At 43.8% G+C, this 12758-nt stretch overlaps 1 long non-coding RNA gene across 3 annotated transcripts in view; it reads left to right on the forward strand.

The window, feature by feature from the left end:
* Positions 1-2986: 2986 nt before the first annotated feature.
* The window catches only part of LOC139045523 (uncharacterized), a 47632-nt gene continuing 37860 nt past the window's right edge, over positions 2987-12758 (forward strand). Inside the window, exons 1-2 of one of the 3 annotated variants that reach the window (XR_011504019.1) lie at positions 2987-3218; positions 4144-4247. This is a non-coding gene — a long non-coding RNA (uncharacterized lncRNA). The remainder of the gene's footprint in view (positions 3219-4143; positions 4248-12758) is intronic. The other 2 variants (XR_011504020.1, XR_011504018.1) reach the window with 2 other exon arrangements.

Genomic DNA, 12758 nt, shown 5'->3' on the forward strand with positions numbered 1-12758 from the left:
AAACCAACTGAAAATACAATCAAAAGAAATTAACCTACCTCCACATACAGCTCTCAAAATAGCTCACTTATTGCCTAGAGATGGAGATCACACTAAGAGAAATTGTGAAAATGGACATGAGTCATGAAACTAACTTTTAGCTTAACCTACATTAGTCCCTTGAATGAGCATCACTCTCAGAATGAAATTAACCTCTTTGATTTTAGCAGATCAACTCCCATTATGCCCTCATTTCAAGTTAAAAGCAAAAATATAAACAAAACCTGTTACCATTTTTAGTGTGTGTGATGCAGAGTCATTCAGGAATCATTAGAGAATATCTCTTCCAATTTAAAAGCAATTGGAAAGGCAGGGATATGGAAGGAGAATAACCCTTACTTGATCATGTTAGGGCCAACTTGATGCTGGCAGGGGTGCTTGTCATTTTGGGCAGGAATACTATAGAGAGTGTCATCATCATCATCATCTTTAGATTGATGGTTCAAGGATGAAGCTTGTGACTCATATGGATAGTAAGTGTTTCTCATTCCTTCATTCGGAAACCCTTGTCCTTCTTTATCCTACTTAGTAAGTGTACTTGTCTAACCTGTAACCCAGGGCTCGTTTACCCCCCGATCATTCACTGAGCATCTACCACATGGCAGATGCTGGGCTGGGTTCTGGGGATACTAAGAGGGAGACCCTGATCTTTCCCTTCAATCTGCTCAGGCATGTCTCTGGCTTTTCTGACAATATTATGGCCGTGTGTAAACGACACTGGGGTATCTGAGTCACAAGTGGAAAAAGAGTCATCATGTGCCTAGAACATGTCTTCTTTTCAGGCTATTGAAAAGTGACGTATAGACCCAACTACCAAACGATTGGCAGAAACTTCTCTTTTGATCTAAATGTTTTCGTCTTGAATAGCCATGGCCGTTAGGGTTGGGACATTCCTTAGGTACCTTTTTGATTTGTTTAGATCGACAACTCCCCTAAGATGTGTGTCATTGTCTCCATTTTACCTACGAGGAACTTGAGGTTTGGAGATGTTGTATTAGATTTCTGTGGCTGCTGTAACAAATGACAGTAGGCTGAGCAGCTTAAAACAACAGAAACTTATTTTCTTACGGTTTTAGAGGCCAGAAGTCTGAATTCAAGATATCAGCAGAGCTGTGCTCCCTCTGGAGGCTCTAGGGGAGGATGTGTCCTTTACCTCTTCCAGCTGCTGGTGGCTGTTGGCATTCCTTGACCTGTGGCTGCATCATTCCAATCTCTACCTCTGTGGTCACATTGCCTCCCCATCTTCTGTCCATGTGTCTTCTCCTTTGTGTAGCTATCTTAGAAAGACACGTGTGATTGCATTTAGGGCTCACCTGGGTAACCCAGGGTCTTTTCCTCATCTCAAGATCATTAACTTAATCACGTTTGCAAAGACCGTTTTTACAAAGAAGGTGACATTCACAGGTTCCAGAGATTTGACATGGATATCTTCTGGGGAGCCGTTTTCCAGGCTGCCATGGAGGTTAAGCCTTTGTCCAGGGTTATGTGTGTGAAAGAGGTGGGGTTTGAACATAACCAGGTCTGACTTCAGAGTTCATTCTCTTCAACCTCCACACTGACTCTCTGGAATCCACGTGGGCATTACAGTGATGATGAAGTTTTCAATGCAATTATTTAAGTAGTTTCAACCTAGAAATATAGATGAAGAACTAGGATGTAGGTTTCACTGATACAAGTGTCTTATTGCTATCCTCCTCCTGGTTCATTCCACAAGGATCAGCCAGTATTTACAGTGTGAGCTGTTCCAGGCTCTGTGCTGGCATGGAGACTCAATATTGAGCAAAAAACCCACCACTCCTATCCTTCTAAGCTCACCATCAGGTGGAGGGACAGAGATAGACATTAAGTAACACACACACGAATGTATAATCACAAACCCAGAAGGAAAGGGGCAATAGAGAACAAGGAATGCTGCCCAGGCTGCATGTGAAGAGAATTTTCCCTGAGGAAGTGATGTTTGAGTCAAGATTTGAAAACTAAGCAGGAGTTAGCTAGATGAAGGAGGAGGGCAGCAGAGAAAAACAATCCAGAAAGATGGAGTGCCATATGTAAAGGAGAGATCATCAGCTTTTCAGGAATAGAAACAAGGCTGAAGCAGAGCGAGGCAGCTTTGTCAATATGAGCATTTGTTTCTAGGTCTAGTGACTGGGCAGGGTAACACTCAATGAATTCTCTGTGTTGGCAAGCTCTTTGTGGGCAGGGAATGTGTTTTTTCATGTCTGAATGCTCTGGCCCAGCAGGGTGTCTAGTACAGAGTATATGCTCAATGCTATGCTTGTTGATTGACTTAATGAATAGATGAGTGAACAAACTAGCCTTGACCTTACATGTGCAGGTTGTTTGACAAAGCAAGTGAAATAGCCATAGTCCAGCTTGATACGTGTTCCTCTTCCAAATCAGGGGGTCACAGTGTAGCCAAGCATATTCTGGCCATTTTTTACCCCCTCCATGATTGTCCTATGTGAGCAAACGGCTGGTGAGGAAGCCAGGAATCAAGAGCTTTTGGCTCACAGTTGTGAAAAAATCTGGGAACGCTGGTGGCAGCTTGCTCAGCTCTCTCCACATCTTTACCCCAGGACCAGACTTAGCTGATTGCATCCTGAGGCCAGAGTGGCAGCACCCTGTTGATTCCTCCACCTCCTTTGAGAGGAAAGAGACCAGGAGGCTTTTCTGCAAGCCGACCTTTATCTGTTGCTTCATTTTTAGGGCACAGCGCCATAAAAGAGCTAGCTTTGCTTGCAAAAAGAGACAGACCATGAAGAAGATTTTCCCTTCTTTCACTTTGAGAGCATCACCTCCCTTGTTCACCATACGTTGACTGGGTTGCCTCCTGTTAGAAGAAATGTTTGTGAGATACATAATTTTTACAAACATTCATTTAGTCTCTTTACCTCAGAGAGGACAAATTTCATTTCCATATAAAACGCACTCAAAAGGACAAGGTCTCAGCGATTGCTTAGAACTCAAGGACTGAAAATTGTGCCCAGGATGAAATCTCGCTGGCTATTTCAGCCACACAAATGCCACAGATGTGAAGGCCTGGCATGGAAATCTCACAGGCGAGGGGATGAAGGCCCGGTGTCTGAGACTGCCACCATTCCATACAGAAAGCTCTCAGGGCTGACAAATTGTGTGTCCTGGACTCTGCTAACCATACGTGGGTGTCGACTCAGAGATGAGTATGATATTTTAAATTTACTCCTAAAATAGAAAGTCTATGCTGACCCGCTGGCTTTGTACTTCTAAGACTTACTTCCACCCCTTTCTTACTGTCTTTCCTCCTTCTCTCTTCTTTCTTCTCTTGTTACTTCTTTATTCTTGAGATAGTATGAGGGACTAAAGATGGAGAGTGAATCAGGAGACCTCTGGACCAGGCTCTGGCACTAAGTAGCTGTGTGGCCTGGGCCGTGTCACAGAACCCATTTCGTCCTCAGTTTCTTCATCTAGAAAATGGAGCACTGGACTCTCGGAGTACCCTGTGAAGTGCCCACTCTGGCCTTCAGATCTTCCTTGCCTCTTTTTCCCCTAGACAGTCAGTTTTTCTCTCCCCTCCCCACAAGGCCCTCATTTTCTCTCTCTGGTCATCTTATTCTCTTACATCTGTCTTCTCCTATCTCTCCTCTCTCTTCCTTGTTCTTGCTGTGAGGGGAGGATCACAAGTCAGATTAGGTGTTTGTGCTTTTTGGACAATAATGGGGAGATTTCTAAAGCCCCGACTGATAATATGTCAGCCATAATTACAAGGGTTTGTACTACTTTGATTAGCAGAATCAGCACCATGATATGGTAGGTTGGGGAGAAGCCATGGACTGCCAAATCGTGCTGGTTCATGATAGAAAAAAGAATTCAGATGAGAGGGAAAGACGCAATGGCATCTCTTTCCCTTCACGTATCTGTGCTCTTATTTATCTTCCTCATATCAGGGACACAGTCCCTACGGCCCCTTCTTAGAGGGAAGCCAAGAGATTCCCCATATTTGCCCCTTCACAGGGCTCCAGCTTCTCCCCCGACAGCAGACAATGTTGGATAAACTTGCAGGAGACTCTCTTCCTCCTTTCATCTGCTCTCCCAGATTATACCTTCTTTCTACTTTGTTTTTCAAAGACAGGACCACCTTAGAACATGGCTTCTTCCAAGAGAGCATTTGGCAGCCTTCTTCCAAGCCTGAGGGGAGACTGAGAAGTGGTTTCTTCTTTTTCCTAATACAGGTATTAAGCTGACTTAATATTCACTTACTCTGAAAAATCCCACTTCACAGAAACATTTTTTAACATGAGCCAAAGCGTTTCTCCCTAATTCAGCACAATTGCGCCTGGTTTATATCCATTGATGTTAAATGATTTCCTGTTTAATATCAATTGGAAATGGCTGATTTCCTACCCCAAACAGTAGTTAATGTCAATTATGGCAGGCAGGGCAGAGCTGTTTTTCAATTAACTACACCACTCCATTTTGTTTGCTGGCGAGTGGTGCAAAATACACGTGCGCAGAGCCACCTCATGAAAAAGTGACAGAGAGGGACTCAGCGTCAATTTTGCTGCCTGTTCCTGACCATTAGTTTGAGAAGTGGTGGTGGTGTAGGGGGATGCGCAGCTTACCTTCTCCCTTTTCCCAAGGGACTAGTCTTGGTTTAATGGGAACCCCCTCTTCCATCGCAGAAACCTCTGGTCAGGTTGTTGGGGAAAGGACAACACTTAGCTGTAAACAGTCTAATTAGAATCGAGTTCCCAGAGATGTGGAAGGGGGTACAGATTCATTAGAGAGGATATGACTGTGGCGTAACTCTAGTGATTCTCAGAGAGTGTGGGTGCCAGTGTAAGGTAAGGATGAGAATGGTAGGTAATATTTATTGAACAGCGACTGTGGGTCAGTGATGTTATGTTATTTTGAATCCTCTCAATAACCTTATGAGAGATTGTATATCCCTGTTTCGTAGATGTCCATATCCGATTGCCTAGTGCTGCTGAGGTATTCAGCAGCTGAAGCTAGAGTTAAAATCCAGGACTGTTTGATTCTATCTCATGGACTAGTCTTCCTTTCTAATAAAACGAATGGTTGAAAATACCCTTGGTGAGTCTGTGTAACCCCTAAGGTGAGGCTCCTTAGGACATTGAGGATGGTACGAGAGGGGAACAGGATTCAGTGGTTTCTCTTTCCCTTGGTCTAGGATCCAAAGCGCTACACAGTCTTTTCTCACGTTACCCTGTGTTTCTCCACCTCTCTGTGGGTAGACGCCTTTCCTCACACTTCTGCTTATGCTAATTCCACACCGTTCAGGGACTAGCTTGAGTTGTCCATGAAACGTTCCTTGACTGCTCTGCCCATCTTGGGCATTCTCCTCTGAACCCTTTCAGAACTTCTGCTCTAAGATCCTTTGCTAACATTTTCCTCATATGGCTGCAGAAAACTTTGTTAAGAGCAGAAGCCATGCAGGAAAGAATTTCATGTGAGGGGGGCTAATACTTCCGAGCTGTTTGTCCTTCCCTACCTCATTCTTTCTTCATGCAACAAAGATTTATTAAGTGCCTAGTATGTGCCAGGCATTACGTTGGGAGCTATTGATGCTGAGGAGCCACTATAGCAGTGGAGGAGACAGACACTGAAGGGAGAGCTTCAATGGAGTATAGCAGGTGCTATGGGATTGCCCAGGACACTGGCACTTAGCTCAATGGTGGGGTAGGTAGAGGAATCAAAGAACTTTCTTTGGAGTGGGCATCTGAATTGAGTTTTGAGGAGGTGGTTAAACAAGAGGAGGTAGGGGTCAGAGAGGGATGTTTTAGCACAGGAGTCAGCAGCTGTGTGGGTGAAGATAATACTGGACCTCGCAGGTTATTGAAACTCTCGAGGCTCAACCCTTCATCACACCTTCATCATAGGGATGATGTTAGGATCAATAACAGTATACATTTACTGAGGACTTACTCTGAGCCTTGCATTGTTATAAGCTCTTTACTTGTATTAACTCAATGAGTCCTCATACCTATTTTATGAGGTAGGCATTGCAATTATGCTCATTTTACAGATGAGAAAACTGAGTCAAAAAGAATTTAATTAACTCGTCCAAAGTAACCACTCTAGTCAGCGGTAGGGCTGGTATTCAGACCTGGTGGTCTAGCTCCCAAGGCTGACCACTTAGCCATTCATCTATGCTGTTTCCGGCATGAACTGGTGCACATGAATCGTACAGCGCAGTGCCTGAATGAAGTAGTCACTCAATTAATGGTTATTGCCTTGATTTCTTTACTCATCCTTTTTTTCCAAAATTCCTTTTCTTTGGAAAGATAAGTTCTTTCCTCATCAGAAAACGATTTTATTGGTTACAGGGCTGTGTTAGCTATGCAGCGATTCCCCTCTCTCTTCCACTGTGGGACCTATTTCAGTGCTGTGCAAATAACGAACACGTGGAACAAAACAAAGCACTGGGATAAACACTTGTGCAGATGAAGATTGCAGCCAGATTAGGAAAAAGTGTAGCTTCTTGTTCCTCAGGTTTACTAGGAGTCAGTATGCAGATTTCTTGTCTGGGTATTGCCAAGTGAGTGGACAACTCTTTTTTCTGCTACTCTTTCTAAGATGGTTTGAGAATGAGCCTTCTCGGTTGCGGGGGTTCCTCTTGAGCTCTGAGATTCCAGGGTAACTCATACATTTTTTGAGGTGTCTTGAATGTCATACTTACTAATATAAGTTACATTTTTCATCCTGATCAATTTGTTTGGAGGGAATATCAGATGCCAGTGCATGGGCAGATCCCATTGGTTGGAAAATATGGTATGTCCTTCAAGTATTGCTCTGAGCAGCACTTAAGATGGACATTTTTCTTTTTCCCCTTCCTGTGTCTTCTGTTGCCCTACCTGAGACATTCTGTATATCACCCATGTATCTGAGATATTCAAGTTTGTGTAAAAATCTGTGGGATTACTTAGTAGGACCATTTGAGGAGAATTTGGATTTTCTTTGAAATTTTTACAGTAGTAGGTATTTATTCTTTAAAACTTAAGATAATTAAAGTCATCCATAAATGCTAGTCATTTTTATTTTACTATTTTTTTTGAGTTTAGGATCAACTTTAAACATCAAAAGGGAAGGAGAATAAAAAAGAACGGACATGGGGTAGGGGCAGGATTCAAGAAGCCCTTTATAAGTTATTGAGCCAGCCTATCATTGTTTGCAAAAATGGTACCAATGATAACTCTTATGCAGTAATTTCTAGCTTAGGCGAACAAAGAGAGTTGTGCTATTTGACATTAAACAGTATTTATGGACATTATTCCATTCATCCTTGCAGTATCTCAGAATGTCACGAGAATAAATAGCTTGACCAATTCAGACTGGCTTAGGTCAATGCCCCAAAACCAGACCTTTGGAGTCCTTTTTACTACACTTCTGACTCTCAGTGATTGTCCTGTGCCTTGATGGAAAACACCCTTCTCTAGGGCGGGGCTTTCACAGTTGTGAAAAACGGACAAGGAAGGAGTTCCTGAGGAAATGAGAAGTTTATAAAGAATGCCTACTATGTGCCTAGTACTACGCTAGACAGATGTTAAACATCTTCTTAATTCCTCAGAGGAAGCCCAGTTCCCTGCACCTGCCGTATGTTCCCTTTTGGCATAGTCTTTACAAAAATAGGTGCTGATTATGCCAGAGAAGCCCAGGCGTTGCCAAGCAGAAGCAGGTATTTGGCAGGATCTGGGCCTCAGGTCCACAGCATTATATCCATTTCACAGGTGTGGTGGAAAGACCGACTCAAGGGTCTCTGGGCAGAAATTCTTGACATTTGGTTCAGGTCTCTCCTAGGGGCCTTTAATCCCTCATCTCCCAGAGTATCTAATCCAACTGCTAATTAAGGGAAAAACTGAGACATCAGATGAGAAGTGTGACTTTTTTTTTTTCCTTTTTGAAGCGATTTAAACCTTTGGAAGGTACACAAATGTAGTCCTATTATTCAAGTTAGTTTACAATCCCTCCCCGGTCCACCACAAGGAATTTATGAACCTGGACGAGCTGGAAGTCCCTTAGCAAAGTAAACAAACTGTAACTCAGGGTTGCACACTTTCAAGGAGCCTCTATCAGCAGGTTTTATTTTCACATCAGAGGTGAAAAGATAATTTGGTGAGCCATAGTTTGTCTCATTGGCAGCAACCAAGAGTCTGCCTGCATGGTGCAGGAAGAGAGGGGCTGACTAGGCAGCGTCTGCGGGTTAACACGCAGCAGCTGTCTTTGTCCTGGTGACAACGATGATGACAGTAAGAGCTGGCGTTTACTGAGCTGTTGCCATTAGTCAGGTACAATCCCACGCATTTCAGCCTCATCACAACCCTTTGGAATAGACACCTTTATTATCTCCATTTTACAGATGAGGAAACTGAGGTTTTTAGATGTTTGGATATTTTCCCCCTAGAAACAAAGTCTGAATGTGACTTCACGCTGTTTATCTACAGATGGGGCATGTCTGAGTGCAAAGGATGGACTGTGTAGGAGGTGGGATTGGCTAGGGTTTTCTTTTTGGAAAGGGGGAAATTTCTGTCCTTCTCTCTGTGCATCCCCCTGTCTTCTTCTTTCAAAGCAAACAATGAGCAGTGATCTGGGAGACAGGAGGCCTGCATTCCAGTCCTAGCCCTAGAAGGTGCTGACCATACCATCTTGGACAAATCCCTTCCCCAATTCTGGCATCAGTTTCCTTATTCGTAAAACAAGGAGGACAACATAGGCACCTGATATCTAGAACCCATGGCTCTCAATTTCAGTGGCTCCAGGATCCTTTGAACCAGGGCCATCGCTCTTTGCTTTTCGACCCCTTCCTCATCCGCCTTTGTGTGTGGGACAGCGACGCTTCTCTTGGATGTGCAAGGCACTGAAAAGAAAGAAAGTTTTTTTTTTTTTTCTTTTATGTGCTATATACCAGACGACCTTGACGTGATGGACTACGGGATCTGGTGACACTGCACACTCACTACTATTCAACACTGTGCCGGAAAGGGAGGAAGGAATGGATTTATTGACTTGCGACTTTGACTCGGGCCTGTGTATCAGGCCTGTTATTATGTGGAATGATTAGGCTGCAGTGGCAGGGACAAGTTAAACTAGAACAACAAAAGACCTCCTTAACCTTTACCTGGACACAGGGCCATTCATAATGACTTTTGCATGGTTTGGAAAACCAAGTCTCTCCTGGAGCACTCAATACTTTTGCAGCCCCAGGAAATGAGCAGGAAAGGGGAAGACGGATGGGTGAGGGAGATGAAATGTAATCCAATTCTGCATAGTCCTGTTTAGAATGCTGAGTTCAGGTCTGTGCAAAAAACAGCAATGGCTTAGAGATCATCATCATTTTCTTTGGCTTGAAAAAGGAATTTGAAACCAGATACAATGGTTGCTCACTGAGAAAACTTCCAACTATTTGTTATCTGCTAGTGCAAATTATGCTGTTCCTGAAAGATATTTTCCCTCTTGAAGGAGCCATGTGCCTTCTATTAATGTGAAAGGAACTGGATACATAGAGCTTTCACACTCTCAGGCCCCCCCCTCCACCCGCCGCCACACACACACAGAGTATCAAACACAAGGTCTCCTTGAAAAGCTGAAATAGCTGCAAGCATCTCAGACTTCCCTCACTTCTGAAAGAAACTCCCCCCTCTAGCTCAGCTCACTGGCTCAGGCTCATGAGCCATATTTTCTGTGGAATGGATGCTGCATCAACCATTTAAAATACTGGGTATATGGGGGATTTATTCAGACATCTTCTCCTAAATACTGTAAGTTTTAATGGAGCTGGGTACAACACAAGAATTAGGGAATCACACAGTATTACAGTTGGAGGAGACGTTATCGATCACCTAACCCAAAGGTAAACAAACTTTTTTTAAAGGGCCGAATGGTAAATACGTTAAGCTATGGGGCAGTGAAGGGGCCATGAAGCTTGAAGTCTGGGGAATGGTCTGGATCAGTGCTTCTCTAACATCAATGTTCATACAAGTCATCTGAGGGTCTTATGGAAACGTAGTAGGTCTGGAGTAGGACCTGAGATTCTGAATTTCTGACAAGTTTTGTTGATGTTGACTTCTGGAAAGGTCTTCTAGCTGTCTAACATACTGGGTAAGTGAATGGCATTGGGGCCAAGAGACCTGGGTTCAAGTCTTGACTTTGTAACTTCTGATCTGTGTGCCCTTGGGAAAGTTATGCCATCTTTCTGAACTTCAGTTTCCTCCTTTATAAAATAACATTAATTATATCTGGCAAATAGGGTTGATGCAAGGATTAAATCAGATAGTGGCTACAAAGGGCTCATCACAATGCCTAGCACATTGTAAAATGCCCAATAAATATTTGCAATTTTTGTTAAAATTAACCGTAATCTAATACACAAAATGAGTAGATGTCTGCAAGCTCAAGCATTTTACTCTGTTGGAGTGGAGGAGAGCCACCCCCAATTTGACATGGTTTATTATACAATATACCAAGTACAACAGACAAAGAGGGCAGCTGTCCTCTTATTCAGAGTAGTATATTTCTTCCTAGGGAAACACCCCACATATTTTCCAAGAGGAGACAACAGATTAAAAACAGTGAATTCCATGAAGGGAAAAAAGCTGTGAGATACTGAACTAGTAGCAGCCTTGAGATCTGAAAAGGAACAGGGAAGGAGGAGGGAGGGAGTCAGTAAATGGATAAGCCAACTCAAATATGCAACAACGTGGGGTTATACAGTGTGAAGGACAAACAGCCTTGCGTCATTTCATAGCCACCACTGGAATCCAGTTTCCGGAAGAAAATGAGAGATAACCATAGCAAAGGTGGATACAGAGGACAGTAGAAAATCCTTAGAAGCAAATGACACTTGATTTTGGTTCTATGCAGTGATGGCTTTATTTCTTGGGGTTACTTGATGACTCCTTCCAGTTTGTAATGATGGTAATATGGCTAGACCAAGAGGGGTTCAAGACCTGTACCCAGGGTTGTGAGTCTGGGAGAACCTGTGCACATGTCCATCTGCCTGTAGCAGGAGTTTTCAAGCCAGACAAATTTGAATCTCTGTCTCAGGCACTAGGGGGTAGTGGCCAAGAGAACCAGCTTCTGAGTCAGACTGCCTGGGTTGAATACCATTTCTGTCACTTATCAGCCATGCGAACTTAGGTTAATACTTAACCTCTCTATGCCTCAGTTCCCTCATCTGTGAAATGGGGATAATATTCATAATATTTTCCTCATGGCATTATTGTCAAGTTTTAAGGAGTTTAAACTACATAAAGTGTACAACGTGCTATTCAGTAAATAGCAGTTCAGTGACAGCATCATTACTAATTTCTCCATTGCTGTATAAATGAGAGTTGACTTTTTTTGCACGTCCAACCATGAAAGCACAATATTGTCTATCAGGAATAAGTCTGCAAACAACCATGAAGGAGTATCTTGCCCCGTTTTAACCAGCATGGCAGGGTGTGCAGTAACTTGAACTCAAGAGATCTGATTGGTTAAAGTTAAGGCAGGAGTGGAGAGGTTGGGGAGAAGGATGATTACAGGACCCAAGAAAGAGGTATAGAGGTGTCTTGGTGCGTGAAGCCAGATGACATTCTGAAGAGCACCATCAGGAGACCTGGTCCAGAAGGTCGAGAGTGAGACCAGCTAGCTCATCCTTGAGGCTGAAGGTGAGGAACTGAGCATTTGTGGAGTGGGAAAGAGTCAGGCAAGCTGAGATGTGGTGATGAACACAGATCAACACCACAATGCAGACTGTGGTTTGGCCAACTCTTCCTCCAGCTATGCAAACCAGAAACCTAGATGTCATCTTGGCAACCCCTCCCCCGACATCTCCAATCCAAACCCTTTTTGCTTTTACCTCCTAATGCATTCACTCCCCCTGCCCCCAATTTCCACTTCCAACACCACCCTTAACCAAGTCAAATCATCTTTTCCTTGGACTGTAAAAGCCTCCCCACAGATCTCCCTGCTTCCATGCTGGCTTCCTTACTTTCTTTTCTCCATCCTACAGAAAATGCCAGAGGGACTTTTTCTAAAAACCAATATGAGCATTTGGCAGCCTGCAAAATCTTTTCATAGTTCTTAGGACAAAGTCGCACTTCCTGCTGAGTGTTGTCAAACTGCCATGTGCTCTTCTGTAGCTGTGTCTTCTTCCAGGTGCCCCTTCACGCTGTGCTCCACCAACCCTGGCCTGCCTTCAGTCCTGCTACTCACACACTGCACCCAGCTCTTGTGACTGCAGTCGCCTCTGCCTGGAGCACTCTTCCCTCCTCCTTTTCTCTATCTAATTCTTCTCATCCTCTCAATCAGAGGTCAAGATCAGGGAAATTATCCCTGATCTCCCTGATCAGGTCAAGCCTCCCTCTCCATTTTATTTATTTATCTTTTTTGAGGAAGATTAGCCCTGAACTAACTGCTGCCAATCCTCCTCTTTTTGCTGAAGAAGACTGGCCCTGAGCTAACATCCGTGCCCATCTTCCTCTACTTTATATGTGGGACGCCTACTACAGCGTGGCTTTTGCCAAGTGGTGCCGTGTCGGCACCTGGGATCTGAACTGGTGAACCCGGGGCCGGGGAAGCGGAATGTGCATGCGCACTTAACTGCTGCGCCACCGGGCTGGCCCCTCCCTCTCCATTTTAGACTCTCATAGAGCACCACAAATTTCTCCTTTATGGCACTTAGACAATGGAAATTCCACATATACTTGTAATTAGTTATTAATAAGCTCCATGAAGGCAGGAAT

This window comes from Equus asinus, chromosome 6, assembly GCF_041296235.1.
Source record: "Equus asinus isolate D_3611 breed Donkey chromosome 6, EquAss-T2T_v2, whole genome shotgun sequence".
In the NCBI taxonomy this organism is placed as follows: Eukaryota; Metazoa; Chordata; class Mammalia; order Perissodactyla; family Equidae; genus Equus; species Equus asinus.